The 22053-nt window shown below is 49.9% G+C and overlaps 1 protein-coding gene across 5 annotated transcripts in view; it reads left to right on the top strand.

Moving 5' to 3' along the window:
• Positions 1 to 22053, top strand: part of GATA4 (GATA binding protein 4) — an 83029-nt gene that overhangs the window by 5324 nt on the left and 55652 nt on the right. For 2 of the 5 annotated variants that reach the window (XM_019032890.4, XM_055349053.2), the window contains exon 1: positions 21003 to 22027. The exons of 1 other annotated variant lie outside the window; for it this stretch is intronic. The gene's annotated coding sequence lies outside the window, so the exon portion shown is untranslated. Of the gene's footprint in view, positions 1 to 18238; positions 18511 to 21002; positions 22028 to 22053 lie in introns of those variants that run through there. 2 more of the 5 variants (XM_031014023.3, XM_019032889.4) reach the window with 2 other exon arrangements.

Raw genomic sequence — 22053 nt, 5'->3', positions numbered from 1 at the left:
GTCAGATGGCTTCTCCTGCTACATCGTTTATTTGTAGCTTCCACTAACTCTAAAGATTGAACAGGAAACTGATACGGTAGAAATAGATAACTTTTCCTTGTTCACTAGCTAAGATTTTATTTGCTTTCTGTTAGATCACAGTAGTGCTATCATAATAATGATAGAACAATTCGTCTTTTTTGTAGATAAATAATGATTTCGAGTGCTTATTGTTTGTTTTAGGTAGAATTTGTTGTTAGATCATACATGAGAATTTTATTTCATAGAATAGTGCTGATAGATAGTAGATGCTTTTCATTTCCAACAAAACAGAGACAAGATTTTGCTTGTAAGAAGTTTTTTTCCCTTCAAGAAACTTAAAGAAAGCTTTAACTCTTAAAAAAAAAATTCTAACAAAACTTTCCTTGAAGAAACAAAATTTTTGACGGGGAAAAACTTGACCATGAGAAATTCAGAAGGAAGATGTGAAAGTCAGCTGTGTCTCCTCTGCAATGATTGCAGAACAACAAAAATTTGGAAAGTTACTATCCTACTGGTCAGAGGTAGTAGTCCCCGTTTGTGCAAAAACACCTCTTGGCCGTGGCGATGTGGGGAGGGAGTGTGGTCCAATAGTCCTTCTCACTTCTCAAAGGTTGACACAGAATCTAACAGTTACCCTCTCAGAACTACTCCCGAGAATTCAGTAGGTAGTAGCTAGTTTCCACACCGGGGACCTGCTTTGTTAAATGCTATGGGTGTGGGGACAAGATACTGGGTTCAGAGAAAGTTCTGGGAAGAGTCTTGAGGTGGAAACAGCCTCGGTGCGCGGGGGTTTCTCGACAGCTCTCTGGTGTCTCTTACCCCCTAGGTTTTCCCAGCCTTCTCGCCGGATTGCCTTGGAAAGCTCTTGGTGTGGTGGCCACTGGGGTTTGCTCCAGCAGAGATAATGGAGGGGCTCGCTATCTAATCTGGACAGCAGCAGGAACAATCCATTAGACCTCAGCATTTATCCGGAGCGGGGGAGGACGGAGGGACGGGGCTGGCGTGCTCCACCTGGCCCTGGGAGGCGCAGAGCTGCCCCACAGGTGGCAGGGGGATTAATCAGAGAGTTTTGTGCCAAATCAAAACTCACCACTGCGTATTATGCTTGCTGATGCCAGTAAATAGCAATTCTACCCATTGTGACTGTTAGGAAGTAGCAGAATCCCTTTGGGTTGGAGGTATCGTTTTTTTTCTTTTAAGAAGTTCAATGTGCTTTACATTGTCTCATTCAAACTCACCCATCAAGGGGCGCGGTTCGATTCCAACTTTCACCGTATTCCCTGAGACTAGGGAGACTAAATCCATCCCCCCATTCTTTCATTCATTCATTCAGCAAACATTTACCAAGCTTTCCTCTGCGCTGGGCGTTATGCCTTGTACTGACAGGTTAAATTATTTGCCCAAGATGAGGACTAAAGCCGGAGACTGGGGCGGGACCCTAAATCAACTATTTCAGTCCCGCAACTGCTCACTTGTTTGCCCCAAGACACACAAATCGGAGATGTTTGGCGTTGGAAGGGCCCCAGAGGTTATCTAGCCAACCTTCCATTCAGTGCAGGAATCCCTCCCCACAATGCCTGGGCCAGGCCCCTACCTGTACTCTCTGCCACCTCAGGAAACTACAGCTCCCGGGTGGACTTCCCATTTGAAAGTGGCTCTGTGAACGGGAAAGAATTTCCCTGGGAGAAAATGGTCTTAGCCTGCCCACACCTAAACTTGGACTGCTGAGCCCTTAATGCTACTGTGACTCCCAAGTCTCCGGGTTTATGCCCCAAGAGTAAGAGTTCCCCTGCCCAAGGGCAACCCATGTCCTCAGCCATAACTGGCTGGCCACGACCTGGGCTGTGCCATGGCTCCTTTCAGCCTTGCCCTGGTGATGGAGATCCCTGAGCTGCTAGAAAGTAAAGGCCCTGAAACCTGAAGATGCTGTGGGCCTTAGTCAAGCCAACCTTCCTCTGATGCTATGGTGGATATTTGCTGCCAGGTGAGAGAAAACACTACAGGGAGCAGCCAAAGAATTGCCAGAGCCTAGATTCTAGATTCTAGTTCCCACACAAACACCTACAAGCTGGGTGACCTTGAGTAAGTTATTTCACTTCTATTTCTAGCATAGTCTAAAAATAAGGTGCAGGAATGTGCTTCTCAAAAGTTGAAAATGACATCTTCTTCAAAGATAAAATTTCTCCTTTTAGTCTGTGCTCACAAAAGGCAATTTCTGAACCATAAACTCGTTACAAAGAATGTTCTGGAAACTTTTTAGATTTGTTGAGATCCTAAATGTACATCGTCCCTAGGTCAGTGTAAGAGTTTAGACTCCAGTGTAAGAATGTTGTGATTTGAATTCCATCTCCTCCACTCACTGGCTGTGTTCTCTTGGTCAAATTACTTAACGCTTCTGTGTTTCAGTTTCTTGTATTTTAAAATCCTTATAAACCTTAGAGGACGGAAAGACTGCCCTCATCCCTGAGATAATCAAGTGTTCAGCTGGATGCTAATGTTCTCCTTGTTTTTGTTTGGCTTTGTGTGTTTTGTTTCTTAACCTATTACTTCAAAACTCTTCAGAAATTAAATACATCTACTAAGAGGTAGAAATTTACCTGACACATTGATAAATATATTTTTTATTTAGCTTAGCCAAAATTGACTGCTGCTGGTGGTTGTGGAAATTGTGTGAGTTAACCTTTCTGAAAGGCAATTTGGCAATAGACATTCAAAACCCAAAAAGTGGTCATATTCTTTGACCCACTTTTTCTGGTAATAGAAATTTACCCTCAGGAAATAATCAGAGATTTACAAGATGCTTTACTTAGCAAAATTTATGATTTGACAAGGATGCACCAAACATTATGAATTGAGGTGAAAAACAGAAAATAACCTAAACTCTAAACAATAAGACTTTACTTACATGAACTATATTAAATCCATTACACGATCATTAAATTATGTTTTCTTAAGATATTCAATGACATGGGAAATCTTGATTCTTAAGAAAGAAAAAGTAGATTGTGAAAAACTTCTACCACAATCGAGAAAGAGAAGAGAGAAGACTAATGTTTCCAATTCTTTCTGCCTAATGTGGCTAAGGATGGATTTGGTTGTCCCCGTTATACTTTTCTGTATTTCCAAATGGACTATGACAAACTCGTGTTTATTTGAAAGTAGAATAAACAAATATTTTGAGAGAGGTGAGGAAGATTGGCCAGATCCAAGACATGTCAGCCTTCTTCAGGCTTCGTACGATGTTTATGACTGTTGCACTTTCGTAGCAAAGCATTTGTTCCAGAGAATTCAGTTTTAGGGTCCCCAAAACTCAATGGACTCAAAACTCCAAGAACAGCCCTGGACTCCTGATTCCAGGCTAGAGATGTTCACAGTTGGTAGGAGTGATTTTTCCACAAGGAAGAGATTCCCCTCCCCATTTAGAAAATGTTTTCAGGTCCAAATTTTCTCAGAATTTCACTTGCAACCTTGAGTGTTTCTAAAATTGAAAACAATCATCTAAGTTCTTGTAACTTTTCCCTCTTCCACGACTCCCTTTTCTGGCAGGAGGATGTGGTGGGATGTGAGGCCAGGTGTGGGGTAGTGATGGGGGATGCTGCAAATAGAAGCTGATTATTCAGACCTCGGGGAGGGAGAAAAGGAGGAGACTTGATGGGGAGGAAAGTCAGAGCTTTGGTGGTGGCCAAGAAGCCAGGTGTTCAGAAAGGAAGGCCGTTTGAAGGCAAGAGAGCCAAAGCGGAGGACAGGACTGCAGACTGAATGAATCACAAGACAGCTCTTAATAAATGTCAGGTGCCGGTTTTGAAACTGAAGTAGTTTGCGCTTATAGAGAAACAAGTAGCAAATGCCTTCCTCCTGCTTTACAAGAAGGGTGTGGGATGGCGCTGGGGGAGAGTGGTCACAAAAGGAAGTAGAAATGAGATCCCACCATAAACTTAGGAGACCTTCAAAAGATCTTGTACTGCGTCTGTTTTTTTTTTAATCTTAATGTAGCACATCCCAGTCAACAGAAGATAAAAGTAACATCCAGATAAAGACCAATTTCACTTTTATTAATTAGCAAATAAATAGCAAATAAATTGCATTCTGAATATAGCATGAAATATAAACTTAAAATACCATTTAATAATGGTGTTTTCTTTCTCTAAGTCCTACATTTAAAAAAAATGTTTGAGGTTGGCCTTTGTTGGTTGGGTGGGTGGGTGGTTGTTGATAATGGAGTGTGAATAGAATTTTTGCAAATCACAGAATTTTCTGAAGACTGGAGGCAGCTCCTCCTAAGCTCATCTCTCCCCTTCTTCATCTACAAGGCAAGCAAGGCCGAGACAGGCACCATAGCCATCTTCATGTAATTTTCCAGCCCCCTACACTGCACAGGCATAGTGGTAGGAACTTTCCTGAAGGATGATTCTTGCAGGCGTGAGTTCCAGACACCTTTGTTGACTTAATTCTCTACAAACAAAATCCTCAGGCTGGGCGCGGTAGCTCATGCCTCTAATCCCAGAACTTTGGGAGGCCGAGGCGGTGAGATCACGAGGTCAGGAGTTCGAGACCAGCCTGACCAACATGATGAAACCCCGTTTCTACTAAAAATTCAAAAATTACCTGGGCGTGGTGGTGCGCACCTGTAATCCCAGCTACTCAGGAGGCTGAGGCAGGAAAATCACTTGAACCCTGGAGGCGGAGGTTGCAGTGAGCCGAGATTGCGCCATTGCACTCCGGCCTGGGTGAAGAGTGAGAATCCGTTTCAAAAAAAAAAAAAAATCCTCAACCACAGTTGTTTAATCTGCCCCTTTTCTAGGAAGGGGATTAACTCCAAAGCCTAAGCAGACATCTGTGTTCTTGATGTGGAGAGGACGACTTCCAAAGCAAGAGATGTGAGAAGTGAGGAGGACATAGCTGGGAGGGAAGAGATTTCCCTTGCCTTTGAAAAACGCTTCATTCTCTGCTAGCTAGGCATTCTGGGATGGGTGGGTCAGTATGTTGTTGACTGCTTTTCTTATCGCTGTACCATTTAGCATCCCCAGAAATGGCTCCTCAGGCACAGGTTTTTTTAGGCATCCATAGACCACCCTCCCCCGCAGAGAATTCTCCAGAGAAGTATCCTAGGTGCTCCATCTTTGTACAATTTTCTAATAATCTCCACCTGTAATCAAAATAGAATCCGGGAGGTCAAGCAATCCTCCTCTTGGCCCTGCTACAAACTGCTGAACCAAACAGTGCTCTGTGCCCTCATCTGTGAGTTGGGGGCAAGGAATAATTGTTGTGGTTTATCAAAGTGCTATCACATACGTCACATTTGAACCTCACAGCAACTCTCTGGTGTATTATTAGACCATTTCCCCCTTTTTATAGATGAGAAAACTGAGACTCAGAGATGTTGTAAAGCCAAAGGTCACAGTACTAATAAGTAACAGAATTGAACTCAAAATGCCTTGCTCTAACTACCAAGTGCTGCCTCCCTCACCCTCCAGAGAAAAGCCAAGGATACAGGAGATTGTCTACATGAGCTGATATGTAATGGCTCTGACAGGTTTTATTGGGATCTCTTACGCATCCAAAAATCAAAAATTACACAGCTACAAGGCTCCTAGAGCTGATCAAACCCTGCCCCCATTTCATTTTGCAGGTGTTGCTCAATGAGGTTAAGTGATTTGCCAAAGGTCACTCCATGAGTTCATGGAAAATGACCAATGTCATTTTTAAAAATTAGTTAAAAGTACCTTCTACCAAGCCCATTTTTATGGCTTATTTTAAGCAGGTTAATAAGTATACCAGGCACAGCTTAAACCCAACTGAGTAAATGCTGACACCAGTTTATAGATTCAGCAGATAAGTAGCAATAAGGAATTATTCATCTCTCATTTATCATCCAGCCTCTCCAAGGTGCAAGTTATAAAGTGAAGCAAATAGCAGTTCAAGAGCCCCCCACACACGTGAGATCAAAACAGTGAAAAACAAATTGATTTTCAAAGCTATACATTTATAATGCATCTATGCCTGAGGTCTCCTGAAATATGAAAAAGAATAATACTTGGGAACATTTTTTGCATTTCAGAAATAGGCACATTTCTTATACAGAGCTCTATATTTGACCCTCAGACATATTCAATCATTAATTCATTCTTTTGAGTATGTATTGGGTACCTACTCTGTGCAGACCACTGTAGGGGATTATAGAATTACTAAATGATATTCCAGCCATCAAGAACTTTTTAAACCTAATGAGGTGACAAAATAAAGCACACATGCATGCATGCGCGTGTGCGCATGCACACACACACACACACACACACACTTGAATCTCAACCCTATAAATCTTTGTGTGGGGACGTTATATGATGCCCAGAGTCAGTGGGTGTCAGGGGAGTGTGTGCATGGGGACAGGAGGGAATGGGAAGATTGCCTGGTGTGACTAGGGGAGCCACAGCTAGGAACACATTGAGGAGGTGGCCTTGCCTCAACCTTCTCCCCAGTGACATATCTTTCTCATGAGAATAGGGTTAGGAAAATTCATAGGCAGAAAATAAGACAAAGAATTGATGGCCCCAATTAAGAACCTAATCCCCAAATCCCCTGAAGCACAAACTGGTGGAGAGATGGGTGAGGGAACAATGGGGGCAATAGCAGTTATAATATTTGTAATGTCTGCAGAAAATGAATAAAATCAACAGATGATTTATTTGGGAGGTGAGCACTAATGAATTCTCACGTGTTATTCAGAAAGGTTGGTTTACCTTATATTTTTATCACTCCCAGTCTTCCAGTGGTGGACCTGAGACCCAAAGTTCAATGTAAATAACAAAGCAGCGGCAAATCCAATAAGCGACTTTGCTCTTAGCTGCCTGGACAAGAAACTGCAAGACAACTTCTGGAACCTCCCATGGGTCAATTCACCGTCCCTCCCCAGGAATGGGGCCTGTTTCTTCAGGCCAGTAACCACTTATTTCTGGGCCCTGCATCCGTGAAACTGAAGCATTTTCCAGTGTAAAAAGAAATGGGAAGACATTCACTCAAAATCCTTTACTTGGGATATTGGGAAACTGAGGCTCAGCAAATTCAAATGACTTATACATAGAGTGACCACATAATTTATGCGAAATTATCAGTGAATGTGTATATCACTGATGATTACCCAGAACAGCAGCATGCACCTGACCTGTTTCAGGCATCCAGGACATTGGATCACTCCCAATGAACAATGAGAATCAGAACAAGGACCCAACCATTATGCCCCACACACACTTGACTACCTTCTTTTCTTTATTTTGAAGGCTGAGTCCACAAGACCATTAGGAAGATATTCAGCCTTGAGGTGCAATATGTGCCTGGTGCCCATTTTGGCTTGGTTTATCACCACTCTAAGCAGTGCATGGAATGACTGTGCCTTTGAATATCTATGACCTCCCTTTACCTCATCCTCAAGCCCTCACTCACCCCCACCCTTGGCTGGGCCAGGGTCACTGTTTCCAGTGCCCTGCAAAGGGTGTGGGCAGCAGCTCTAACCAGGCTGCCAGACTTCTAGGCTCTGCCCAAGAGCCCAGGGCTGCCTTATCTCTGATCCTCTCACCCTACTGATCACATCAGGATGAGGGAAGTTTGGCCTTAGGAGTCAATGTATAGAGGGGAGGTATCAATTCCTATAGTAGCATGTTGAAATGGAAAACAGAGTATGACCATGGTGCCAGGGAACCTTGTCCTGGCTGTGCTGGTAAATAGGTGAGTGGCTCTATAGCCCTGTCTGGATACTACTTGCCTCTTCTGCAAAATGAGTGGATTGGACCAGAATCCTTGAAGTCCCTTGCAATACCAGGGCTCCACATCAGTGTCAGAGAGAGGCTGTCTCAGGACTCATAAATGGGCCAAAGGTACCTGGTGCCATAATCACCCACCAATGGAGGACGAAGGTGTGATGAGGCGCCACGTGGCATCTTCCGCACGTGAGCCTCTGTGTTTGCACACAGTGGAAGAGACCATGGCACCCGTGTCTCAGCCACAGCCCTGATACCACATCTTCAGTCATCAAGGATGGGGATTTACACTGTATTAGGACAAAGTGGAAACTCCACTTTTTAAAATTCAATTCAGCAAACTTTTTTTAAAAATGTCTACTATATGTTAGAAACTGGAAAATACAAAGATGTCAAATATAAGATTTCTGCCTTCAAGGAGACTAAAATTTTGGAGAGAGAGGTATATAGAGAGGCAGATGTATAGACAGATTAAACTAAAATACAGTCTCATAAAGGCTGTAGAAACAGAAGGGGAAAGAGACTGATTCTGGAATAAGGATGGAAATTAAAAAAAAAAAAAAGGTGGCCTGGTGTGGTGGCTCTGGCTCAGGGCTGTAATCCCAGCACTTCAGGAGGCTAAGCAAGAGGGCAGTGGGAGGGTCACTCCAGCCAGGAATTCCAGACCAGCCTGGTCAACATAGCGAGACCCCGTCTTTACAAACAAACAAACAAAATAGCCAGATCTGGTGGTGCGCACCTGTACTCCTTGCTACTCCGGAGGCCGAGGTGGGAGGATCGCTTGAGCCCAGGAATTGGAGGCTCTAGTGAACTATGATTGCACTACTGCACTCCAACCTGGGTGAAAGAGAAACACCCTGTCTCTCTCTCTTCAAAAAAAAAAAAAAGGTTATGTAAGAAGATACCCTGCACAATACCAATGCCTTGCCCAGAGGAGCAGTTTTTGAGTTCTGCAGTCAACCTACTTGAATTTAAGTCTTGGCTCCACCACCTTATAAGCGGGACAAGTTACTTAATAGTTTGTGCCTTGGTTTCTTCATCTGTAAAATGGAGGAAATAGAGTGACTGTGTGGATAACTGTTTGTGTGGATACTCAATCCACGCAGCATACTTGGCGCTGTGCCTGGCATATAGCAATGTCCGGTGTTACTCAATAAGTGTTTGCCTAGTAAATGGATCCCAGTTTTCATCTGCAATCCAAGCCTTTTATTTTGCATATTCAAATAGGCCTCCCATTTTTAGTTCCTCACTGAACATATTCATTATGAATGGCTAAGATTGAGTTCACACTTAGGATCCTGGTGTTCCCACCCTAAGAGATAAGGCCTCACTCTGTTGCCCAGGCTGGAGTGCAGTGGTGCCATCACTGCTCACTGCAGCCTCAACCTCCCAGGTTCAAATGATCTTCCCACCTCAGTCCCCCTGGTAACTGGGACTACAGGCACGTGCCACCACACCCCGCTATGTTTTTCTATTCCTTATTAGAGATGAGGTTTCTCCATGTTGTCCAGGCTGGATTTCGAGAGCTTAAAGTCACAAAATGTTGGGATAGGAAGGAACTTGGGAGACAGTTTAGTAGTCTCTTCATTTTACGGACAGAAAACTAAGGCTTAGAAAGTTAAGTGACTCGCCTGTGGGCATGGCACTCCTCTGGTGGCAGTTGTGGGATTAGAATCCAGGAATCCTGACTCCCAGACCAAGGAGCTCCCTCCAGCCTCAACTAGATCCAGATCCTCGAGGCCTAAGCTTCGCTCTACACTGACACTCAGGCCACAGCAACCTGGGGTCCCTCCCTCCTCTTTCTATGGCGCCCCAAACAAAAGACTACCTGTTTCCCAGTACTTAACGGCACACCTAAGGAAGAATTTAGGACCTTTCCCAGTCCAGGGCTAGCTCTCAACTCAAAGAGGGAAGAAAAAAAAAAATCAAAAACCACTTCAGACCATAAATGCTCCATGTTGCTTACAATGTTGACTTTCTCCTTTAATTCTCATTCAAGGAGACTGCTTCGCAGGGGATCTGTTCATGATCCTCACCTTAGTGTCACCAACAGAGGTGGCCGTGGGTGCTTTCCGTAGAAAGGGAAGGTGACAGCTGAGGCAGGCAGGAGCTCGGGCCACCTGTTCTCCAGCCTAATGGCCTCAGGTAACAGCCCAGCAGCCTCACTCCTCCTTCCCCAAAGGCAAGAGAAGAAAAACGAGGCAACAACCAGAGGGAGGAAGGTGGAACTGGGGGAAACTGAGCGCAGGGGTGGAGAATGAACTAAGCTCCATCACACCTTTTCAAGCACAGCAATGACAGTGTGTGCTGTTATAAAAGAACACTTGCTCCATGAGGACATTAGAAACGTACAAAAAATTTCACGCAAGACCTCGCCGTCTTTATACGCAGGTGTATTTACGTTGATTTCTCTACCTATCTTATCTATCACTATATAATTCGAATGAACCCTAATAGAATATTGACCGGTGTCCTGAATTTTCTCCTCCCGTGCACAGCGTGAGTAATTCCCGTGTAACTATGCTCTTGCGGATCTAGATTGAATCCGATCATTCGGGCCGCGGCGGCTCCGCCTGGGAGGGCGTGGCCCTGGCGCTGGGGCGGGAACCGGCTTCTGGGGACCCGCGGCCTCTGCGCCTCAGCCGACCTCCACCGCGGGTGGGTGCGGGGGTGCGGGGGTGAGGGGTGCGGGGCTGCTCCGTCGGGAGGCTGGGAGGGAGAGCAGGCGCCGGGACCCACGCGAGGGCGCGGACGGACGGGGGGCGGGAAGCGAGGCTGCCGAGGGGAGGAAGCGGGGCCGGCGCAGCGGGCGCCAGGCCCGGCAGAGGCGGGGGCGGCCGGCCGGGGGCTGACCCCGAGCGCCGCCGAGTCTGCGCCGCCCGCCGCCGCGCGCTCGCCTCCAGCCGCCTGGGGTTCCGCGGCGGCCGTCAGCGCGCACCTCATCAATAAGGCCTGCCAGGCGCCGGCCCCGCGGCCATCCATCACCCGGGCTGCACCCCCGGCCGCGCACCGAGGCTTCTGCCAGCGCCTGCGGGGCCTCTGCGTGGAGTGGGCCGGCAGCGTTTTTCTACCCGGCAACAAATACATGGCTTTATTCCACTTCTTAATCCCAGTGTCTGTTAACGATGTGGTGTTCATTTGTTCCTAAAGAGCTGTAAGGAAGCTTAGAAATGATTCGGCAAGCTGGGCGCGGTGGCGCATATTTGTAATCCCAGCACTTAGTGAGGCAGAGGCGGCAGGATCGCTTGAGCCCAGCAGTTAGAGACCAGCCTGGGCAGCATGGCGAAACTCCATCTCTACAAAAAAATAAAATTAGCCAGGCGTCGTGGCGCGCGCCTGTGGTCCTACTGGGGAGGCTGAGGTGGGAAGATGTGAGCCTGGGGAGGTAGAGGCTGCAGTGAGCTGAGATCGCACCACTGCAGTCCAGCCTGGTGACAGAATGAGACCCTGTGGAGAAAGAGAGAAAGGGAGAAAGAAGAGAGAGAGAGAAAAAAAGAGGATTGATTCAGCACAAACACACACACACACACACACACACAGAGAGAGAGAGAGAGAGAGAGAGAGAGAGAGAGAGACAGAGGATTGATTTCAGCACAACCGGTGCATTTCACAGATGAGGAGACCGAGGGCCAGAGTGGGCGGCTGGCGTGCCTGAGGCCACACCAGGAGGTGGTGATGGAAACTGTACTGGGGCCTGCGTCTCTTGCCCTACCCCCACTCCCAGCCCTTGTGCCCTCCAAATGGGCACTCCGCAGGTCCAGGATCGATATGAGTGTTTGGCATCGAATGTGTGAAAAGGGCGAAGTCGTAGGTTATGGGTGTGGGTGTCAGTGCATGAACAGCACCGAGTCCGCAGGCATTCTGTCCCCCAACTCAGGCCACAGCCTGTGTGTGCGTGTGTGTGCATGTGTGAGTGTGTTAAGGTCCAGAAAGAGTACTAGGTAAAAGAGAGGGAGAAACACCTCTACATTAAAAGCAATGTGTTCCTTGAATTCATTTAGGTCGTCTCCCACCTGCCCTTTTCCCCAAGGAGGTGCCGTGGGTCCCCCTTCCTGCTCGTGTCTGCCAGCGCTCACTCCTGCTCCTGTCTGCAGGACGCTTTTGTTCTCGGGTTTGCGGGTAGAAACTTGTGTTCATCCTTGTATCTACAAGTTTGCATGATGCCTGGCACATAGTAAACATTCAATAAATGTTTGCTTTGTGAATTGTAGCTCTTAATGAGGGAATTCGAATAATTCTGGATCAGAGGGCATGTAGGCTGAAAGAACTCACAGATCAGGTGTCCAATCTCATTTCATAAGAGGGAGACTGAGGCTCCCAGCATTGCCCCATTGAACCGTTGCCTGGTTCACTCAAGGCCTTCCTCTGTAAGGTCAGAGCTGGCGTGGCCCTCAGGGATCCTTTCTTTTCTTCCCCCAGAACATTGCGCTGCCACCAGCTCTCCGAGCCGTGGACTGCATCCTCATCACTTCTTTCCCTTGTCACCTTTTGGTTCCTCTGCTGCTTAATTAGCAAGCTCTCCCAGGGTGAGGGACAGAGAAGATCATGGAAGCCAAACTGTCTGCTTTGTTCCTAAGAGGAAACACAATATTTTGTGGGGGATTGTTTTGTTTTTGTTCATGGTGTTGTTTTCTTAGTGTTGGTGGTGTTGGATTTTGAATTCAAATTCAAGTGACGAAATTAAAATCAGTGGCCAGTGGGTGTCTGCTAATCTTAACATCCATTTTTCTTCCATGATCACAGAGGTATGACTGGAGTTAGAAACAATCATATTATCAAGAACTCTGGGAAGAGGTAGAAACAATCTCTCTCTTTCTCTCTCTCTGTCTCTCTCTCACTCACACACACACCTCACTTTTATTGAACAGCAAGGGTAGCAAAGACATCCTGTGGCCCAGGCAGTCAGTGGCTTTGGGCTCTCGTGTGATGTCCACTAGACTATAGTTGCTGTATATACAATTCCGGAGTGTGGTTTTACCTGGCACAGAGCACTTTCATCCTGCTACCTTGCGCCCTGATGGTAGCCCATCCATGTGAACATTGTGACCTGCAACTGAGCGTAACGGAAATTGACTTAAGAATGAGAGCCAGAGGCCGGGGGCGCGGTGGCTCACTCCTGTAATCCCAGCACTTTGGGAGGCCGAGACGGGTGGATCACCTGAGGCTGGGAGTTCGAGACCAGCCTGACCAACATGGAGAAACCCCGTCTCTATTAAAAATACATAGCCGGGCATGGTGGCACATGCCTGTAATCCCAGCAACTTGGGAGGCTGAGGCAGGAGAATCGCTTGAACCCGGGAGGCAGAGGTTGCGGTGAGCCAACATCGCGCCATTGCACTCCAGCCTGGGCACCAAGAGTGAAACTCCATCTCAAAAAATAAAAATAAAAAAATAAATAAGAGCCAGAGTAATGGGTTCTGCAGAACGATATCATCTTGTACAGAAAAGGCCATGTTTCACTGACTACTTTTCCCTTAGTCCATTCAGAAATACAGTCCTACTCTCAAGGGGCCAAAGCGTTTCTCTTTCAAGGCCAGTCCTTGGCTTACCCTTGCCTCAGGGGAACACCTGGACCAAACTCAGTTTCCAAGGACTGACTGGTTCTCTCCGCTTCCCACCACCCTCTCCCAGGCAGCCATCAGGTTGTTGAAAGGGACTTAGCAATCCCTGAGCTTCTGCTGTTTGGCTTCAAGACCTTCAGGATGTGAGAGGAGGATAACGCTCACTCTGACGTCACCCTTCCTGCAGCCTGCCCAAAAACATGAGTGCACCGGCGCTCGTGTGTTTGTGCCTTACATGCTCAAGATAGGCACTGGAGCTGTACCCACGATGGACCACTGTGGCCATTCCTGTGGACTGAGGATGAGCAATAGGGAGGACCAACCTTGAAAAATGATCCTTTAAAAAGAAATGCAAGGCTTTCTTTTGTATATAAATCACTTTTCTAACATATTTTAGGTGGGAGTCAACCGTGTACCAGGGATGTGGACTCGCACTAAAGACAGGATGGGGCTGGAGAGAATGGGAGCTGAAGAGTCTTACCCTGCTCCACCTGTGCTCTTTTTCCTTCTGCTTTTTTCAAAGCCAGATTTATTGAAGTGCAACTCATATACAGTAAATTCACTCCTTTTAGTGTACAGTTTTCAGAGTCTCGACAAACACACAAATTGTGTGACCACCATCACAAGATATGAGAATAGTCCCAGCGCCCCTCCAAATTTCTTCCTCCCCCTCTGTAGTCAGCTCTTCCCCCTCCTCAGCCCCTGGCAAACTCTGATCTGTTTTCAGCCCCTATTGTTCTGTCTTCTTCAGAATGTCATAGAAAATGGATTTTATCTATCATCTTTTGAATATTCTTTCACTTAGCTGAATGCATTCGAGATTCATTAGTGTTGCTGGGTGTGTGTTGTTCATTCCTGTTTGTTACTGAGTAGTATTCCATTGTATGGATGTACCTCGGTTTACCTATTCCCCTGCTTAAGGATCATTTGAGTGGTTTCCCGTTTGGGGCAATTATGAATAAAGCTGTAGGTTTTGAAAATAACAACAATACTACTTTAGAGTTTAAAGTTTAAAACACAACTTATATTTAGCTCTTCTTGTCCTGAAGCTCACTGCAAATAGTATATCTGCTGGGGCATGTTCAAAGACTGGGGTGAGGACGTCACAATCCCTGACAAAAAGTGGTGTATGGAGGGGTGTGTGCATCTGCATTGGACGTGTGGAAAGAAAGATATGAATTCAGAGCTTTGGAGGTGCAGCAAAGACAGAGTGCTCACAGGGTGATTGAGAAACTGAGGTGGCAAGTAAGTCTTTCATTTACTCTACCTGTTCTGAGCCCACCAGCCCCTGAGCCTACCACTTGCTCAGAGAGAGTGTGGGCCCCTGGAACTGGGCATCTGCAGAGACTTCCTGGGGGAGGGGTGGACTTTGCCCCTCACTGGCGGAGGCCCCCCGGGGAGATGGTGTGAAATAGGGGAGGGAGGAGGCGATGAGGTCGGGATAGCTCTGCACCTTCCTGAGTGACATCCTGCCAGTGCCCTCCACCTAGGTGCGGAGGGCTCCATTTCACTGTGCCCCTTTGCACCTTGGATTTTCTCTCTTCACTTCCTTGCCCTTTGGCAACTTGCTGTTCATTAGCACCTCTGCTGCAGAACAGGGGGCAGCACCAGAAGTCCCACTTTAACCGGAGAGCCCCTGTCCTTCTGTCAAACACACGCACAGGACTAACGAGGGGGATGAGTGGAAATCAGCCGCAAAGAAATGGAGTGGGAGGTTCTTCTTTAAAATCCATTCCGTTCAGAACACAGTGAACACCCTTTGACAGAAGAAGGACTATCTAGCTATTCCAAGCTCCGTGCCTCCCCTTTCTTGAGAGTGTTGTTACAAGAAACCAATGATTTCTAACAATAGGAACCTCCCAGCTCGGGAAGCGGTGTTCGGAGGGGAGCAGCGCTCTCGGTGGGCACCTGCTGCAATTGGGGTGGGAGGGGTGGTCGTGGAGGCCACTTTCCCCTCCACCGCCAGGGAAGCCTGGTCTGTCTGAAGGGGTCCTCGCCTGCGCCGAGGATGGCCGGACGGCCGGGCCTCCGGCCCCAGCACAGCCCCCCTTTCAGAGGACCCCGGGTCTTCGCGCCTGCGGACCAGAGGCTGTTTTCGCACTTGGGCTTCGCGCTTCCTTGACACTTTCCTGTCTCTGCTCGCCGCGCCAGGTCGCGGCGCCTGCCTGGGCGTCTTCTCCAACTCCGGGTCACCTCGGGGCGAGGGCAAGGGTGCCGGGCCGGTGGGGCGTTCCGGCCACCACGGGGCGGGGGAGGGAGCGGCCTTTGCGGAAACGGGCCGAGCTGGCTCAGGGAATGCCAGATCTCTGGGGGACCCACCAGTTCCCTGATGTGCGCGTTGAGGTCTTGGGCCTGGCGGCGCTCCAGCCGCGGGTGTCCCTACCATAACCACTGTCCTCCCCGGGAGCTGGGCAAGGGGAGCCCTGGACTCCGGGTTGACCTCGTCCCTGTCGGGTTCTCTCTCCTCCCAGCCAGGCCCGGCCGCTTTCTGGCGTCCGTCCTCTCCCAGGAGGTCCTGGCCTCTCTCTGCGTCGCCAAGTCTCTTGACCCCCAGCTCGCCTTACTTCCTGTGGTCTCTCTCCTTTCTCTGTCTCTGCTCTCTCTGCCCGTCCATTGCCTGCTTTGGTTTTTCCGTAATATTTCATCATTCAACACTGTATTTGACTTACTTATTGTCCGTTTGTCTCTTATAGCATGTAAGCTGCTTAGGATAGAATTCTTCTCTACTTTGTTCCATGCTGAGTACTCATGCCTGTAGTATTCCTGGCATAGAGTAGGTGCTCAGTCAATGGGAAATGAATGAGTGGGTGAGTGAGTGAATGCATGAGTGAATGAATCCCCATCTCTCCCTCTGCTGCTGGCCAGTCATTTCTCTCTGCCCTGGTCTCTGCCTGTCCTCCTCTGTCTCTCTCGCTTTTCTCTCCCTTCTCTTGTTTCTCCGCCTCCACTCCTCACCCTGCATTTTTTCCTCTATCCGGCTGACTTGGTCCCTCCATCCTTCCAGAATTTATGGGTTGGGCTCCCTATGCCTCAGAAAGGGGAAAGGGTGCACCTGGCTTCTGGTCAGCCTTCATCCCCGGAGGCCCGGGGACTCACTTGCCAGTCTAACAGCCTAAGCATCTAGCCAGGTTCCCAGCTCAACTTCCCAAATCCTGGCTGTGCACAGGGAAGTCCCTTCTTCCTGCAGTCCCCAGGACCTGGGGACCCCGGGGTGTCCTTAGGAGCAGCCTAGATTTGAGCTGGTGGTTTGTAGGCGATAGCAGCTCCACAGGCAGATGAAGCCACCAGGGAGATTTGTGCCACCCAGGGTGGGCCCCTCCCTCCACTTCTGGCCAGTATTCTACTCTGAGAAATGGCAGTCCTGCCCACCAGTGCACCAGGTCCCTTGAGGGGAATGTTTCATTCTCCATCTCCCAGCAACTTTGATGGATGCTATTAACAGCCCTTTTTAAAATTTTAATCATTCACCCAACACTTATTTAGCACCTACTGTAATCCTTGCTTTGGGCAGACCAGGATTTTGATCACTGCCTTCACAGAGCATACCTTTTGGGGGTGTAGAAGGGAGGTGAGTGGTGCATGTGTGTGGACAGCCAACCCCATATAAATTACTTTATAACTTCAGGGGGCATGGACAAGTGAATAAAGCACAAGATCATTTTACTAGTCCAGGGATGTTAACCCTGGTCTTGCTCTGGGCTCAGCACAAACAGCCCTGTGACTTCAAAAGTCTCTAACTGGGGAGTAGCAAAGCCCCACATGTGAAAGAATTGGGGCCTGTGTCACCAAGAGAGATCTCAGAGGGGGCAATCCCCGAATAAAGGACCCCTTACAGACTCAAAGAACCTCCATTCTGGGAACCAGACCCCCTATGGTCTGGGTGGTGGGTGGCCTGGGCAGTAGGTGTTAGCAGCTCTTTCAGGCTGCTGTTGTCTCCAGGTCCTTGGATGGGGAGGGAGAGAGGGAGCCAGGTTGGCAGCAGGAAAAGAAACATACATGGTGGCGCCTGCGTGGCCACTGCGCCTCCAGCGCTGGCGCTCCTCAACCTGCTGGGGCCCCTGCCTGAACTTGCAGGCACTGGACCAGGCTTCAGTCCTAGCCTCAGCTACGCTGGACCTGAAGAGCCCCTCCCTATTCAAAAAGGCTATAGTGTCCGTCCTGAACTCAGCAAAAATGTTCAGAGATTCCTTTTCACTTTTTTCCCTCTTCCTGTGGGCTCTTAGATTATGAGATATAAACTTTTTTAAACATTGATTTTATTTTTTAATTGTTAAACATGCTCATTAAAGGAAACTCAGAACAATTTTTAAAAGACAGTTTTTAAAAATACGTTTTCATGGTAGAAAGTCGATATTAAATAGAATGGAAAAAAAAGAACTAAGATTCAGGAATCCAGGTTCTAGACCTGCAGTTTCGCCCTTGCTTTGCCACCTCAGACAAGTACCTTAACCTCTCTGAGCCTCCATGTGCTGGTTTCTAAGGTGAGGGCGATAACGCCGTCTTTCCCTTCCTCTTGCTGATGATATTGTTGTTCCCTAGAGAAAAATGAGATTTGAAAGTGTTCTGTAATCTGGAAGTGACTATAAAATATGAGGGGGTGTGCCAGAAACTCTGGTCCTCAGGGCTGGAAGCACCAGGAAGCATTTGCGGAGGTCTGCGAGGGAGATGTATTCGCTTTGCAACCCAGAGTAGTAATTTCGAAAGCAAGACCATTAACAAGAATTGCTCCTTCCTCTACTCTCGTCTGTAACCGGCTGCAGAGCACGGTTCCGGGCGAACAGGGCGGAAGCTCTACGTCCACTCCGTATCCCCAAGAAAGAGTGTCCGAGGCACGGACCATAGCAAGTGAAGGAAGGTAGGTCGACGTAGCCTTGCAGCTGAATTCGTTCTCCATTCTTCCTTCAGCACAGACGCATCCTGCTCCGCACCCTGGTTCTCGGCGCTGCGCCCGCGGAGGCTCGTGCAGGGCACGGCTGGACGCGCGGGTGAGGTCCGAGTGCCGCGCAGGGAAGGAGTATCGCAGACCGGCGCCCAGGCCCAGCGGGGTAATCCAAGGGCCGTGTTGCAGGGCTCGGCATTCGTTCTGCGCGGGTCACCTTGCATGTCTGTCCGGATCCCTCGAGGCAGGTCCGCAGAGGCGCGTCCATATCTTGGAGGAATTCGTTCCATAGAATGAGGTTTGATTCTCTCTGGGGTTTCTTGTTTTCCATTATAAGACTCTGGCGACCTTGGTGGCGCCAGATTTTTTCAGACGTTGCTTTTGTTCCGGGTGTAGCGGCCAAGATCATGGACCCAGGCGTGGGACTCGGTTTAAAGCAAACTTGGACAGGTCCCACCAAAAACTCGCAGAAACTCGGCGCTGGAAAACCATCAGTGGTTTCACTGTGAATTCCAGCATCCACCGTTTATTTTTATTTTGGGGGGGAACCAGTGTTTAGATTCCTCTGTACACAATACGCAGCGTACAATTTGCCTCTTCTAGGGTATGGACCGGCTCAAGTCCCAAGAGCCTTAATGGAACAGGGTAAAGCAATTTATTCTTGCCTTGGAGATATTTTTTAAAAGAGTACAGTACACCTAAGTAATTCTTATTTGTCTAAAATCTGACGACCTGACACTGGGTCATTAGACCCAGGTTCTTAGAAAAAAAAAAAGTCAAAGACGTTCACAGTGTTAAATTCTCCTCCTAGACTATGGGAAAGGAAACCCGAGAGAGGACTTGAATGGGGATTGGGCCTGTCTACCCAGGCCAGCCCAGGCATATCTTCCTTAAAAATAGCCAAGAGGCCGGACCTCAGAGCACCCACCCGCTGCCCCCCTTCCCAGCGGCCTCTGGAGCGATAGAGAAGCCTGGGAACCTAGAGAGGCGCCGATAAACCTCCTCCAGCCGGCGGCCCAGCGAGGCCTTGAAATGCTCCCCGCTCCTGGCAACGCGCAGCCAACCTGCAGGCTCCCGCTTGGCCCAAGGGAGGGAGGGGGCGAGCGGCGAGAAGGAGGAAAGGAGGGAAAAGGAAACACCCCCCAAAAAAGCAGGCCGTTTGCCAACCACCCCTGGTTTGTCCTTGAGCTGAGGCCTTGGGGAGAAAGTTGGGGCGCTGGACCTAGAGGAAAAAGCCACAAGAAACATAATTTTCTCTGTCCCAGGCGACTTCCAGAGACAGCGAATATTCCTGGGTCAGGGGATCCCAGGTTTCAGTCCACTAGGAGTGCCAGCGGAAGGTGTGGGTAAAGGACCGGGGTGGTGGGGGGTGGTGGGAGGTGGTAGGGGTGGCCCAGGGTTGGCAGAAAGCGGCGGCTCAGGTAATCTGGGGTTCCTTGCAAGCAAGCACCCAGCAAAAGCAGGCGATCCCACCCAGCGGTGTGGCAGCGGCCATCCACAGTACAGCCTGTTATAGCCCCACCACCCACAGCACAGCCTGTTATAGCCCCACCAGTGTACAGAGCAGGGGGTTGAAGTTTAGGGAGGATAGGGAGGGCGAGGGTGAAGGATCGCCGCAAGGCACCGCACCTCCCGCTGCAGCCCATCCCGCACTACTAGGAGAAGCCGGCGTAGGAGCGCCGCCTGTGTCCTTGGCTGTGGGGAGGACGCTCAGATGGCACCCCGCCAGACACTAAGCCCCAAGCCCCTGGCTTGTTGCTAAGAAAATTCACTGCCTGATCCAGACTCAGCCCTTTTCGCCCTTTAAGGGTCGCGCGTGGGAGGCAGCTCTGAGACCCCGGGTAGCGCTGGAGCCACAGATTTCCTCGGAGAAAAGAAAGGCCGGGATAGCTTCCCGCTCGCCCAAGCCCAGAATTTCCACTCTCCAGGAAGGCCTTGCAGGTCCCTGCCGCAGGCCTTGGCTTCGCGCCTCTCTCGCTCACCCCCCACGAAGATGATTGCCGGTTTCAAACCGGGAGCAGGGAGTCTGCTTCCTTCTCCGCAGCGTCCGAAGGATCGCAGATTGGAGCGTGCTCCGGAGACCGCTTTTCCGCAGCGCCGGCCTCCGAGATCCCCAGCACCCCTTCAGCCTTAAGTTCCCACGTTTCGGGTCCGTGGCGCCAATTCTGCTAAGTAGCAGGCTAGGAATTGGGGGAAGTCGGAGAAGAAACCCTAAGTGTGTCGCCCCCAGCTTCCGGGATGCAGGCTGGCCGGGTTCTAGAGGGGCGGCTGCCGTGCGTCCAGCCTGTGCGCAGGCCTTTCGCCGCTCGGCGCCCCACGCAGCCTCAGTTTCCTTTCCTCTGTTTGCGCCCCAGTGAACCTCCGCACCTCTCATTCAGGGAAGAGAATTCCCCGCGCAGCCGCGCTCGTTTCTTCCTCTGGGATTTTCCTGAGAATCCCCAGGAGTTGGCCACGATCCCATGGGGGGTTTCCTTCTACCCAGCCCCGCGTCCTGGCCTCGTCCTTAACGCCCGGGTTGCCTTCACTCAGGCTGGGAATCCACGATTGATTTCCTACTGCGGAAGCGGGTGGCGTTCCCAGCCTGCTTTCGGAGCAGCACGGGTTTCGTGCAGGGTGTTATCCCGACCCCTTCCCCCATCCCTCTAATCTGGTTTGAGAAGCCCGTGCTGGAGAGAAAAACGCGGCCTTAAAAAAAAAAAAAAGTTTAACCGAAAGCGTGAGAGCCACCCGCCGGCTGTTATCTGGGGCTGAAGGCTGCGGTAATCGATGGGTTATTTTTACGCGGTAATAGGGCCCTGTGATTGCTCTATTAACCTTTAGACCTGTCTGAGGGACTCTCCGGCTCGCAGCCCCGCTGCGCTGGGGCCTCCAGGCCCTGACGCCGACTCCCAACTCAGGCCTGACACATTCCCCTCCCCCATACCCTGGAAGAGCCCCCTCCACGAAGAAGCTCCCCTGGACCGCCTGGCTCCCCAGCCCTTGCCACGTCCCTTGGATTGGTGCAGAGCCGCCGCAGGCTGCAGAAAAAAAGGGGAAAGATTAGAAGAGAGGAGGCCACAGGAGATGGGAAGTGTCGTCAGGAAGGGATGCAGATTGCATAAATACATAAAATTGAGGCTGAGGCCTGGGCTCCCGACCATCTCCCTGGGTTTTTGGGAAGGCAAAAGGGAGGCTTCGGTCTCTACACTCTGATTTTAGGAGGCAGTCTGGGTGTCTCCTGAACCTCCAAGGAATCCGGGGCTGGGAGGATCCCCACTACCCCTGCCCAGGAACTAGCATCCAGCCGGGCACCCCGGGTGACCCAGTGCCCCACACAAGATCGAGAGTTGAGCCCAAGAGGTCACCTTCTTCTCTACTGGCCCCGCCCCTCGCCCACCGCGGCGGGATGAGGACCACAGGAAGGGGGGGCGGGGAGGGAGAAAGGGAACTCATTAATAAAGCTGACCCTGGGCACCACAGCGAACCCAATCGACCTCCGGCTGGGTTGCGGGTGATTCCCCGCTCCCTGGCGGTAGCACTTGGGCATTTTCCGCGGAGACCCCAGAGCCTGGACTTTGCCTGCTGGGGGAGCTTTCCGCACAGCCCCGCAGCCTGCGCCCAGCGGAGGTGTAGCCGGGGCCGCGCACCCCCGCCCCGCCCTTGCACGTGACTCCCACAGGCCAGTCAGCGCCCTAGGGCCGAGTTGCAGGGCCGGGGACCCGAGCCGCGAGCTGGGGACTTGGAGGCGGCCGGCGCAGGGGCCGCAAGAGGCTTCGTCGCCGCTGCAGCTCCGGGGGCTCCCAGGGGAGCGTGCGCGGAACCTCCAGGCCCAGCAGGTAGGGCTTTTTTCTTCCCTTTCTTT

The sequence above is a fragment of the Gorilla gorilla genome, chromosome 7 (assembly GCF_029281585.2).
Source record: "Gorilla gorilla gorilla isolate KB3781 chromosome 7, NHGRI_mGorGor1-v2.1_pri, whole genome shotgun sequence".
Taxonomy (NCBI): domain Eukaryota; kingdom Metazoa; phylum Chordata; class Mammalia; order Primates; family Hominidae; genus Gorilla; species Gorilla gorilla.
Note: the sequence above shows the minus strand (reverse complement) of the source record. Positions and strands in the feature narration are given on the sequence as shown.